This window comes from Pteropus alecto, unplaced genomic scaffold (genome assembly GCF_000325575.1).
Source record: "Pteropus alecto unplaced genomic scaffold, ASM32557v1 scaffold67, whole genome shotgun sequence".
Taxonomy (NCBI): Eukaryota; Metazoa; Chordata; class Mammalia; order Chiroptera; family Pteropodidae; genus Pteropus; species Pteropus alecto.
The window spans coordinates 973,881-986,161 of record NW_006441061.1 but is presented as its reverse complement, the minus strand read 5'-3'; the positions used below and the strand labels follow the sequence as shown (position 1 = coordinate 986,161).

Genomic DNA, 12,281 nt, shown 5'->3' with positions numbered 1-12,281 from the left:
TTAGCAGAGGAAGGAGCAGGTCAGATGTGTGTTTCGGGGAGATTCAGGTGAGCAAGATACTCTTCCAAGTGCCTCACTGAAATTCAGGATCACTGCCTGCCGCCTTCCCCAATCCGCCCGGACCACCATGAAAATGAGGCTGCTTTGGCATGGTTTGCCTGGCACGACTCAACTTCTAGAAAATGTATTTGTAAGAATTGATCCTGCCGTGGCAGGAAACCAACAAGAAAGCGAGAGAGTGTGGCTTTGAGAAGTCAATAAGCAAGATTCTGTGGCAATCTCCAACCCCGACTTCCCCAGGGGCCCTGTGGCTTCTGTGGCATTGTGGCTGACCTGGACCCCGGGACAGGCCAAGCTGCAGAAGGGCTCCCAGCTCAGCTGCTCCTGGTCCCTGCTCCGTGAAGGCTGTCACACATGCTCGACAGCACCCATTTGCAACCCAAACAGACACTGTTCACTTCTCAAGTTGGTTTTAAATTTTGCTCTTTTCGTTCCTGTTTTTCATTTGGAATTTTGGCTGGCTCAAGTTCGACAGGCAGTTTAGGCACTCAGATTGAGGAGAGAGAATATAGCCTGTAAAAAAGCAGATGATGTGTGTGTATTGTGATGTTATTAGTTTTAGAGGCACCCTGGGAGGGTACCCATGCAGGTCGAGTCTGTCAGCCAGGTCCCTTGGTTTCTGTCTTCATCTAGCATGACCTCCTGCCCATGTTTTGGTCCTCACCCTTAGTTCATAACCCTGCCCCAACCCCCAAGGCATCCGCTCTTGTGTGTCTAACATGTGGCCTTTCAATCCATCTTTTATATCTTTATTCACATGTAGACACATAATGTGAATTGGTTTGAGTGTGCTTTTAAATTTTTAGGGAAGCGATCTCGCGTTATACATCTAATTCTGCTCCTCACTTTTTTCTTTTGACATTATTTGTAAGTAGATGTTAGTCATTTCCTTTGACTGGTGTAACATTTCATCTCGTGCATTTCCACATTTTATTTGTTCATTTTCTCACCAATGGACATACAGGTTGCTTCCAGTTCTTTGGCATTTTAAACAATGCCACCACGAGCATCTTTGTACTTGGCTAGAACGAAAGCTTCACAATTAACCAAACCTGGGAATGAGTTCGGCCTCCGCCACACATTCATTGTGGACCTTAAGCCTCGGTTCCATCATTTGTTAAAACGAGGTGGGGAGAGGACATAGTAGTGACTCTTCCTTCAGGGCTTCTCACACTAGATTGCGTGCTCAATAAGAGTAGCGCTGATCTGTCTTCCTCACTGCTCCATCCCCAGGCCTCTCAGCGGGCACAAAATAGGTGCTCAATAAATAACTAAATAACTGTTGTAATGTTCACCTAAGATACCACATACGAAAGAGCCTTGGGAATGCTAAAGATGCATATACAAATATGAGTGATTATCGTTAATAGTTATTTAAATAAAATTTTTACAGTCTGTGTATAATTCCAATAAAACGAGATCGTTTTAACTGATAACAACACCAGGGTTTACATTCCCCGTGTGTCCCAAGTTCTTCTGCCTCTTTTTCCTCCCCGCCTTCCATCACATCAGGAAATATTCTCTGAAGATTCTTCGAGTGGGCCTGGCTTGGGATTGGGCAATCTGAGCGTGCCCTGCCAGGCCGAGGCAGGGCACTCTAATGGTCTCTCTTGAGGCTGATGTCCTGGGGTCATTCACCATCCAAAAGCCTCCTCTAGGCCACCTTGGCCTATAAAACCCGGGTAATGCCATGCGCTCACCTCACGAAGGTGTTGCGAAGATTAATTATGCCTTGTAAAGGGCTTTGAAGATGAAACGTATTGTTGTAAAAATAAATGGCTTGAGACGCAAGGCTTTCTTCGTGCCTTCGTGCTTTCTCTCTTGCTGTTCCTGAGCCCAGGATGAGTTCAGAGGTGAGGGTGACCTCCCCACGACTCCTGTGGGAAGCCAAGGTTGAGTGCAGGCTTTCCGGAACAACTTAGAGATGTGGCCCCTCGCTGCTAGTTTGGTTTAAAATTTAAATTCCTGCTCCATTTCCTATCTAGCCGAGCTAAGCTGGTTCAAAATACATTAAACAGATTCAACGATGGGGTGGTGAAATGTATTTCCGATACTGAGCTTTTTGCTGCCAAATTTAATTATTCAAATTGATTTTAAAAAATTGGGTTTCTTCCCCCTATGTCTTCCCAGATTTAGAAATATTTGAAGTGGAGGAAATGTGAGCCAAATGTCTTCCAACGGTGAAGTGGAGAAGGCGTGAGCATTTGCGTGAGGCGGACCTGAGTTCAGATCCCAGCTCAGCCCCTCACCTGCGGTGGGCAAGTTGTGTAACCTCTTTGAACTTCAGTTTTCTAACCTGTCGAGTGGCAAGGATAATAACCCATATCAGGGTTATTGTCAGTATTAACTGAGGGGATGCAAGAAATACACAAACAATGCGCCCAGGAATTGTCAGCCATTAAGAATAACACACCGAACCTGATGAGAAAGATGGTACCGTCTCCACTTGACACATAAGGAATCTGAGCTCAGAGGGGTGCTGTGTCCTGCCAAGATCTTACAGAGGGAAAGTGGGGCACCAGGACTCAAACCTAGACCTGCCTTACCCCAAAACCCTGGTCACTCACAGGTGGCCTCGCTCGTGGATGGAAGCTCGTTTTCTAAACCTGGAACCTGCAGCCGATGTCAACCCAAGCGGAGGGAGAAAGGGGGAGCCCAGCAGAGCATTAGAACCTGGAGAAGGCAGCTCCCGTGCCACTGAGTTGTTTAATCCCACATTTCTACATTATATTGGCATTCCATATGTTCACTTCTCATTTCTCACTCCTCATGTTAACACTTGCTTGCCCATGTGGGGAGTGCTGGCTGGAAGAATGTTTTTGTACACATCACGGTGGGACCAAGAACATCCCGGTGGCTTTGAGGGCTCCTGACACCAGAGGGGCGCTTCCACACTGGAGGGGCTGGAGCCTGCCGGGTCCTCTTCCTGCGTCTTTGCTCGTGTGGACGTCGGTTTGGCCCGATCCCTCACGGAAGCCAGGACCTCTGCTCATATTCTTTAGTGTCGACCGCTTTTCATTCTTTCTTTCAACAGATGTTCGTAGAGCTCCTGCTCTGTCCCCAAACACTGCTTGATCACAGTGACCCCATCCCATGGTTCCTGCCCATCAGGCACTGCACTTTCTAGGCATCCTCTCATTTAAACCTTACGGCAGTGCTTTGGGGTAAATATGAACATCATCATCCTTTTGTAGTTGGAGAAGTGAGACTCAGGGCACAAATAAGTGTCTCAATAAGGAATGGAACCCAGGTTTTCCTGACTCCACAGCCTGCGCTCTGAACCATGACAACACGCTGCCTCCCAGAGGGCATGCGGAGCATCTCATTTATTTCTTATCACCAGACCCCGGCACTGTATACAGTGGGTGCTCAATAAATGCCTGTTGTTGAAGAAATGAGTAAAGTGATGGATAATCACTAGCACACACATGGTGCCCTACAGAATTTACAAGGACAGGGGAGGTAGGGTTCATGATTCCACTTCACAGATGAAGTTTGCAGGGTAAATAATCTATTTGGGGCCATGGAAAGAGTAAGAGGCTGGAGCTTGGGTAAGACTCTAAAATAAACTCAGAGCGAAGATACAGTATTCGATGGTGCTGCAGAGCCGAGAAGTATCTGTCTGGTTGAAAAATATGGGTATTACAAAGCGCTAGAGCTTAAGCTGAAATCATATGCCCAGCACATGTTTTCTGAAAACATTCACATTACTTACATGGTCGGTGTGAGGTTTCAGATATTAAAATTACGAAAGAGCAAAGCAAGATGTGAGAGGCAGAGATGGAACGAGAACAAAGTAAAGTTTCGCCTGTCGCCACCTCCCAGAAAGCTCTCAAAGATCCAAGTTTTGGCCCAAATTTATCTTGAATGGTACAGCTTGTGGCTGGGAATCATGCTATAAATAGGCAGAGTTGAAGATTTGAAACCAGGTTTAAGTCCATACTCGGTTACTTTCCAGCTGCTTGACCTTGGACAAGTGTCTTTGACCTTTATGTCCACATCTGTAAAATAGAGATAAATCACAGCTTGTTGGGATGATAAACATGCTTTGTAAATTACCACGAATATGTTACTTTGTTACTTCTTTTTAGTATTGTAGGAAATAAAAATTATAATAGTAATTTAATGTAACTGCTATACAGGTCATGATAAGGTTTTGCTACAATTATAAACAACCCACTTCAGTGGCTTAACACAACAAATGTTTATTTCTCACTCATGCTTCATTTTCATCATGGATCAACTTTTGGATGCTCTTCATGTGGTCACAAAGGGACTCGAGATGAGAGAGCAGCCACTGGCTTTTTCATGATCGTTGTGTCCAAAGGGAAAAAGAGATTTGAAGAGTCCCTGGGATAAAGAAATATTCTGGCCTGGAAGTGACACATGTCACTTTTCGCTCACAATTCATTGTCCAGAACAGGTCATATGGCCACACTCAATCACCAGGAGGCCAAGAGGTGCAACCCTACTGGGTGCTTAGAAGGGGAGAGAATCAGAAATATTTATTAAATGGGATCTGCCTTTCACTGAGCACTTAACACATGCCAGGCATCGTGCTGCAGGTATTTCTGATATATCCCTTAATTCCCTCAACAATCCACTGAAGCAGAGACTTTTATCTTCCGTTAATACTTGAATAACCTGACACTCAGGGATATGAAGGAGCTTGTTCACGGCTGCTCAATGATTAAGGAGCAGAGTCAGAGTTGACAGCCAGGTAAGAACCCCTGCTGCTTCCCCTGAGTTTGCCTATGGTGAGGCAGCTGTCCAAAGAGGGAGTCAATACGTTGCTGGAGTGAGAAATAGCATTAACTGAACTCCTCCTATGTATTAATTAGTCCCTTGACTACCTTTTCAGTTACACCCACGAGTTCGTTTCCACGTCAATGATAAAGGAGCTGAGGCTCAGAGAGGTTAAATCACCCCGTCCAGCATCCACAGCAGAGGTAGCTCTTGAACCCACCTTTTTGGCCTGAAATCGGTGTTGGTTTTACACCCCTCTGCCCCACTCCTCTTTATGTTTTAATCATCATTTAGTATAGTAATGAGAGCACTGTGGAGCGGGAGGCAGAGCATGGATGTCAGCGCTAGATTGGATTGGGGCTCTGCCACTTCCTAGCTGTGTGACCTCGGGGAAGTATTTCACCTCTCTGGGTCACCACTTAACGTCGGGCTGATAATCGTTCCTACTCCACAGAGTCGTTGTGAGGGATACATTTGGTCATGATGATGATATAATAATTAACTTTTTTCAAGAACTTACCGGGTCCAGATAATATGCTCACGGCTTTACATGCATTTCTTTTTAACTTTTGATTTGGGAATGATTTCAGATTGACAGAGAAGCTGCAAAGATAGTATAAAATGCTCCTGCGTTGCCTTCGCTCAGCGTTCCCCTAATGTTAATATCTTGCACGACCAAAGTACATTCGTCAAAACTGAGGAATTGATATTGGTATGCTACTATTAACTAAATTACAGACTTTATGCAGATTTCATCATTTTTTCCACTAATGTCCCACTTCTGTGCCCCGATTCAAATCCGATGTAACATTGCATTTAGTCATGTCTCCTCGGTCTCTGCTGATCTTACATGCATTCTTCCTTTCATTTTCATGTTCTGTTGAGGAAACTGAGGCTCAGGTTATTAAGTCAGTCTCTCAGGTCACAGAGTTAGTAAGTGGTAAAGTCAGAATTCATCCCTTGGTCTGTCTGACTCAAAGCCCATGTCTTTACCATTTATAAGGAAATTATCGAAAAGAAAGACAGTGTTCTAAATTCGATCAGCGCGCAGAAAATCCGAAGCTCAGAGTGGGGGAAAGACTAAAGCACAGAGAACTGGCTTTATAGCTTTAGAATACTAACTTGGCTGGATCTTCTGGAACCACAGCCAAAGTCCAGGTAATCTGTTCAGTGAGGAAGAGACTCAGGCTTGTGAGTGTGACCCTTGGGAGTATGCAAAGGAATCCGGCTAAGCTCTGGCTTAGCCATTAGCAGAGGGGGTTCCCCAAAGGGCCAGACTGCCCGCTCCTTGGCAGCAAAGCCAGTGTAGAGCATCCTAATAGAAGCGAGGAGTTAGCAGGATAGGGCTGAAGACAGGACCACAGAATTTTTCATGTAGCAGGTGTTCCTGGGCAGCTCTCGCTGCTCAGAACACACAATGAATGGAGCAGCTACAACCAAATCGGCCACCACAAATTTGGCCTTATTAATATCTACCATAAATTGTCTCCGCTTGCCTGACCTTTATGTGTCCAGCTTCCACATAAGGGAGAAACAAGAAGAAAGTCCTGGTCTTTTGTTTCTTTAGGAGAAAATAAAGGATCCAGGAAGATCGGTCAGTGTATGCAAAACCAAGGGAGGGCCTCCTGATCCTTCCTGGACCCCCAAACACACAGTATTGGGCTCAGGTATGGGGCTGAGTCAGCACAGGGTTGGGCAAAGAGCAAGTGCCAGTGACTACAGGTTGAATGTGTGAGCAAGTGAATTAACTAATTTGCGTGTATTCCAGTGCCTGATATAAAACATGGCACCTAGCAGGTACTCAAGAAAAAAAACAAAAAGAAAGTAATCGATTTATTTAATTGATTGTGCCAACATGCAGGACTCTGGATGGCACTTGGGAACTCTTTACATGTTTGCTGACCCAGTGGATGGGTCTCCAGGGAGAGAATTCCAGTCTGTGGATTGCAACCCCTTAGCAGAGACACAGTGTGCCATAGCGGATGCGAATACAGAGTCTGGGGCTCGGGTTCTTAGGTCTGAGTCCCAGCTCTGCCACTTACTGATTTTCTGATCCTGGGCGGGTCACTTAACCTTATCCGTAAAATGGGGGTGAACGTGGTGATAATATTATTTACACCAGGGAGTAGATATGAGGATTGAGTCAAAACACACACATACACACACACACACACACACACACACATGCATGGCTTTATATCTGTGTGTGTATGTGTGTGTGTTTTTTAATCTGTTTATCTGAAACTTAGCTCAATTTTATAACTGAGCCTGACCTACCATAAGCTATTAGAAGAAAATTTCTCTGCCTTTTCTCTCACCCACCCCCAATTCTGATTTAAATGTCCCTCTAAATCTGACTTAGATTTAGATTACCCTGTGTGTAATCTATTTGAGCTAATATTAGTGACTTGTGCAATCAATACCTTTAAGGCTAATTAACACAGAAAATCTTAGAGTGCGTCACATAGAGTAAGGAGAAGTCCTGCTTCATGTTAATGTTGTAACACATTCCTGTGTGTATATGTACAGGATTGTGATGTAAAATAAATTCCTTCCAGTGGGTCATCGCCTCAAGAGGAAAATGCTAAATGGTCTTCCTCAGCAGAAGAAAGGGCTGGCTAGCCCCTAAGTGAGCTTTGCTGTCCACTTCTTCCTTCTGCCTCTTGTTGCCAAATGACCTCTGGGAAGACCTCCCTCCTCTTCGCCCAGCCCCACGGGCTTGCACAGGACTGTGTAAGTCTGTGGTTTATACAGAGAATTACTGAGCAAAGCCTAGACAGCCACTGCCCTGGGCCTTTCACACACCTAAGCTCCTATAATCTGCCCCATCAGGCTATGAAAGTGGTTCTCAAAGTGGGGGCCCCCATCGGCATCAGCATCCCCTGAGAGCTTGTTAGAAATGCAAATGCTCAGCAGCTCCACTCCAAGACCTACTGAATCAGAAATTCTGGAGAACAGAAACCTGTGGTTTACAAAGACCTCCAGGTGATTCCAATGTAATCTAAAGTTTGCAAGCCACTGCCCGAGGAAGAAACTGTTTTGTCTTTGGGGAAACCGAGGCTCAGGAAGAGGAAGTGACATCCCCGAGATCATCCAGGGAAGAAATGACTGAGTCAGGACTCTAACGCGGTCACCGCACAGTGCAATTGTTTATGTGCTTGTCCTTCCCACTAGATAGTGCGTCTTTCTCAACAGAGACCAAGAAGGCTGTGTTTCTATTTTTTAGCCTTTATATACAAGTGAGCCTGATATACAAGTGCTCTGTGACCTCTGATGGCTGGATAAAAATCCAGCCCAAGGGAATGTTCTCATCAGGTTTAAATGGGCATAAGCACCTCAGTTTGGAATAGAAGTTACACACGGGAATAGGGGAACCCACTTCTTGATCAGCACAGCTCCCAAGAGTCCCTCAGATGAGTGGTAGCCCAAAGGTGAGTCATTCTCAACTTGGACTCCACTCTTGAAATGGTGTTGGTTCTAAGTGTGTGTGTGGAGGGTCAGGGGTGGGAGTCAGGAAATGGTTAACAGTTTGATAAAGTTTAAAAAAAAAAATTCCTCTACTGGTCGTGAGATTTCCCAATAATGAGAAGTCAACACAATTAGACAAGGCACTAAATTTTTGTGCGGAATGCCAGCTGTCACTCTTCTTGACTAGCTCAGATCAAAGAACCGTATTTTATCTCTTAAGTCATTAGACATGATAGGGCCATTAAGTGGAGATATTGTCATAAGAAATCTAAGAACATAAGAAATATGTTGCTTGCTTTGAAAATAAACATCTCACCTTTGCTTCTTTTTCTCTGTGAAAAGCTGAGAGAGACCAAACTATTAACTTGGGTCTTTCCAACATGCTCAAATCCTGTCATCTTCTCCCCCAATCAAATCCGTGATTTTAGCCGCAATCCTCCCTCTCATTCCAGAATGTCTGTATATGTCGGAACTGCAGGACCGAGAAGCCAGACAGAGATGCTGTAACCCATCTCTGCTTTTGCCAGTCAAAACAAAACTTGCCACTATTCCTAAGCTGTTTGCTTCGAAAAGAACTCATCTTCAGATGTCTTTCCAAGAGCTTATCTTTAGCCTTCCTTCATCTCTTACCTGTATTTGAAAGAACCCACTCTTCATTTCTACAAGTAACATGGCTGCTTGTCTGGACTGAGAATGGGGCTTGAATTGGTCACGTCGTTTGCTTATGTTCACTGATGGCAAAGGAGCTGAGGGTCAAGGATGGCGAGAGAGGACATGTTCAAAATGGAATACTTAAAAAGAGTTCAGTCAAGGAACACTTTTCAAGGGTGGGCAGAGCTAAGGGATGGTGAAGCACCCAAGATTAGTAATAGCAGGGAGCCATTACTATCCCTGCTGGGAAGACATAAGGAGAGGGAGAGGTTACAGGAATTTGGTGAGAGCGCCATCGACAGGAGCTGTGGCCTAGAGAGAAGAGGCAGCTCTGCCAAACAGCGGTGCAGCAGGAAGTAATGCCCCATCCCTCCGCCCTGCTGTCCCCAGTCTTCTCCTGGTGTTCCCCACTGGCCGAATCCACCCCGAAGCCAGAGGGTAAGTAGTTGCCTCCTGGGGCACAGAGCAGAGTGGCAGAGAATGGAGGGTGGATCTGGAGAGTAGATGGAGAATACGCAGCGCACCCAGAGAACTCAACTTATCCAGACGAGGTGGAGTTAGGGCGGTGGAGACCCTGCGAAGCTACATTGCAAGCTCAGGCCGGGGACCCTGAAAGCCTTTAACAGCGATTTTTTTGGCATAATGAATGAGACTTCAGAAGGAAGGTATGAGCAGGCACTAATAAAACGCATCCCATTGTATGCCCCTGGGAGTAAAGGGCTATGTCCTCGAATTCAAAGAGCCTGATGCCTCACTGAGCCCTGTGACACTCAGGGCTCAAACAGCTTTGCCACAGAGACCACCTCACCAACCGAACGCACAAAGGGTGATGTGGGGGTTTTTATCTTTCCAGCTCACTGGTGCCTAACGGTGGCCCGCGCTGTAGGCAGGCCCAGAGGCACCTGAACTGCCCCTCTATGCAGCTGTGAAGCCCTGTTGGGCCCTAGTCTCTCTAGGTGAGACAGTAAACAATGTCCAGGCCTGTGATACAGACACACGTAAGCCCCTCTGGGGATCCAAAGCCATTTGGAACTGCGAAAGCCTGGACTTCTGGAATCAAGAAAGAGTTAGGTTTCTAATGCACTGGGTCTCACAGGCCAGTGAAGCCTGGGCTGTTTCCCCATTCTTGTGGTGACCTTGAAGTGAGGGGTTCTGGTTCCATTTTTAGAAACATGGATTCTGCCTTTCCAGATGCTCCCTGTTCCCTCTGCTTCCAGTACACCAGCCTCACTCCGCTAGAACTAGCCAAGCTCATCGCTGCTCCAGTGCCTTTGTGCCCACCCTGCCCTCTGCCTGGAAGATTCTTCCCCCCAGATATCCACATCATTCACTCCTTCAGCTCATTTAGATCTTCGTTAAATGTCTCCTTTTCAGAGGGCCCTTTCCTGAGCACGTGACCTGAAGCACAGCCCTTCCCACCCAGCTCTTCCAGCTCCTTACCCTGCTTTATCTTTATTACAAGCCACGATCACCTTGTTTTTGTTTGTTTGTTTGTTTATTCGTTTATTGACTGCCTGCTCAGGCTCCATGAAGGCGGGGATTTTTGTCTCATTCTTAGAATAAGTGACAAAGACCCTAAAAGTTATACAAGGATTTTTTTTTTTTATTGAGGTGAAATTCACAGAACATAAAATTAACCACTTTTAAATGTACCTTTCAATAGCTTTCAGTGCATTGACAATGTCATGCACTCATCACCTTTATCTCGTTCCCAAACATTTTCGTCACTCCAAAAGGGAGCCCCATGCCCATGAAGCAGTTGCTCCCCATTCCCTCCTCCTCTTAGCCTCTGGCAATCACCAATCTGCTTTCTCTATGGATTTGTCAATTCTGGACATTTCATATAAATGGAATCATACACTAGGTGGCTTTGCATGTCTGCCTTCTTTCGCTTAGCATAATATTGTCGAGGTTCGTCCACCTTGTGTGTCAGTACTTCAGTCCTCTTTATGGCTGAATAATATTCCATTGTATGGCTATATCACATTTTGTTTATCCATCTGTGGGTTGATGAACATTTGGGTTATTTCCACCTTTTGGCTATTATGAACAATGCTGTTAAGAACATTCATGTATAAGTATTTGCTTGAATATCTGTTTTCAATTATTTTGGTTATACACCAAATTGCTAGGTCATATGGTAATTCTATACTTGCATATAGAGGCTTTTAATAAATATTTGTGGAATGAATGAAGAAGTGACTGAGTGAAAGAAAGAATGAATTAAAAACCCAGGTTTCTTCGATTCCCAGACTCCCGCTATTCTGCCATATCACCTCCCTGAGGAAGTAAGGGAACTGAATGGCCCTGGGTATGTTGAGATCTAATCTTCCTCAGAATAGTGCCATGTACTGACTGGCACATAGTAGATGCTCAATAAAAAATTGAGCCACGTATATAAGTCATGCTGCGGCGACCATTTTTATGCATTAATTTTGTCTCTGTTGTTGATTGTTAATGTCAGATAGATTCTGAGAGGGGAAATGATTCTATCAAAAAGCATTAACTTTTTTTTTTTTTTTACTGTCTCCTCTCGGTTTCAGGTACTCTACACATTCAGAGAAATCTCTCTAGTAACTGGAGAAATGATCCCTAAAAGTATAGTCTTAAAAAAGCATTAACTTTTTAAAGTCTTTTGACACATACACCACATTGCCTTCTGAAAAAAGGTTGCAAGTTTTTCATTACCAGTCTTGAGAAGGTCTGGGCTCCTTTAGATTGTTCTCACTGGTGGCTGATTGCTTCCTGTTGGAGGAGACTTTCTTCCGGAACTGCCTCTACCGTTGTCTCTAGCTAGGTAAATGGTAGCTAGGATGATTATTATTGTTTTCCCCATCTCTGGGTTTCAGTTTCCCAACTGTATGACGCACTCCAGCCAACGTGTACTTCTTGCGGTTGATGGTCTTCTTTCTCTAGGCCCCTGGCCCCCACCTGAGCCAGTTGGAATCTCTGTACTTAGAGGCCTCAGGAAAGCGGCCTACTGGAAACGAGGCTAAATTAGTTCTTCCAAAGAAAATGCCCATTTGGAAAATGACTTCCCATGTCTGTGCTTGCCAATCTAAGGAGATGTGTCAGAATCTGCTTTGCTTGGCGGCGAACGAAAGCTGAGTGGTTTATTACTGCTATTAGTGATTATTTGTATGTGGCCGTAGGTGTACACAGCACCTTACAATGCCCAGAGGAAACTGGAACAGAGAGCAAAGTTTCTGCCCCCAAGGGACATCTTGCCTTGGCTGATGGTGAGAATGGGTGCCCATCGGAACTGGACGGACTCAGACGAACCAAAACTGTCTGAATGACCAGGAAGACTGACTTGGGAGAAGGGAGTAGAAATGAATTTCTCAAGTGCCTCTATG

At 45.1% G+C, this 12,281-nt stretch overlaps 1 pseudogene; it reads right to left on the bottom strand.

The window, feature by feature from the left end:
* Positions 1 to 11,447: 11,447 nt before the first annotated feature.
* On the bottom strand, positions 11,448 to 11,533 carry LOC112484835 (annotated as a pseudogene).
* Positions 11,534 to 12,281: the final 748 nt, after the last annotated feature.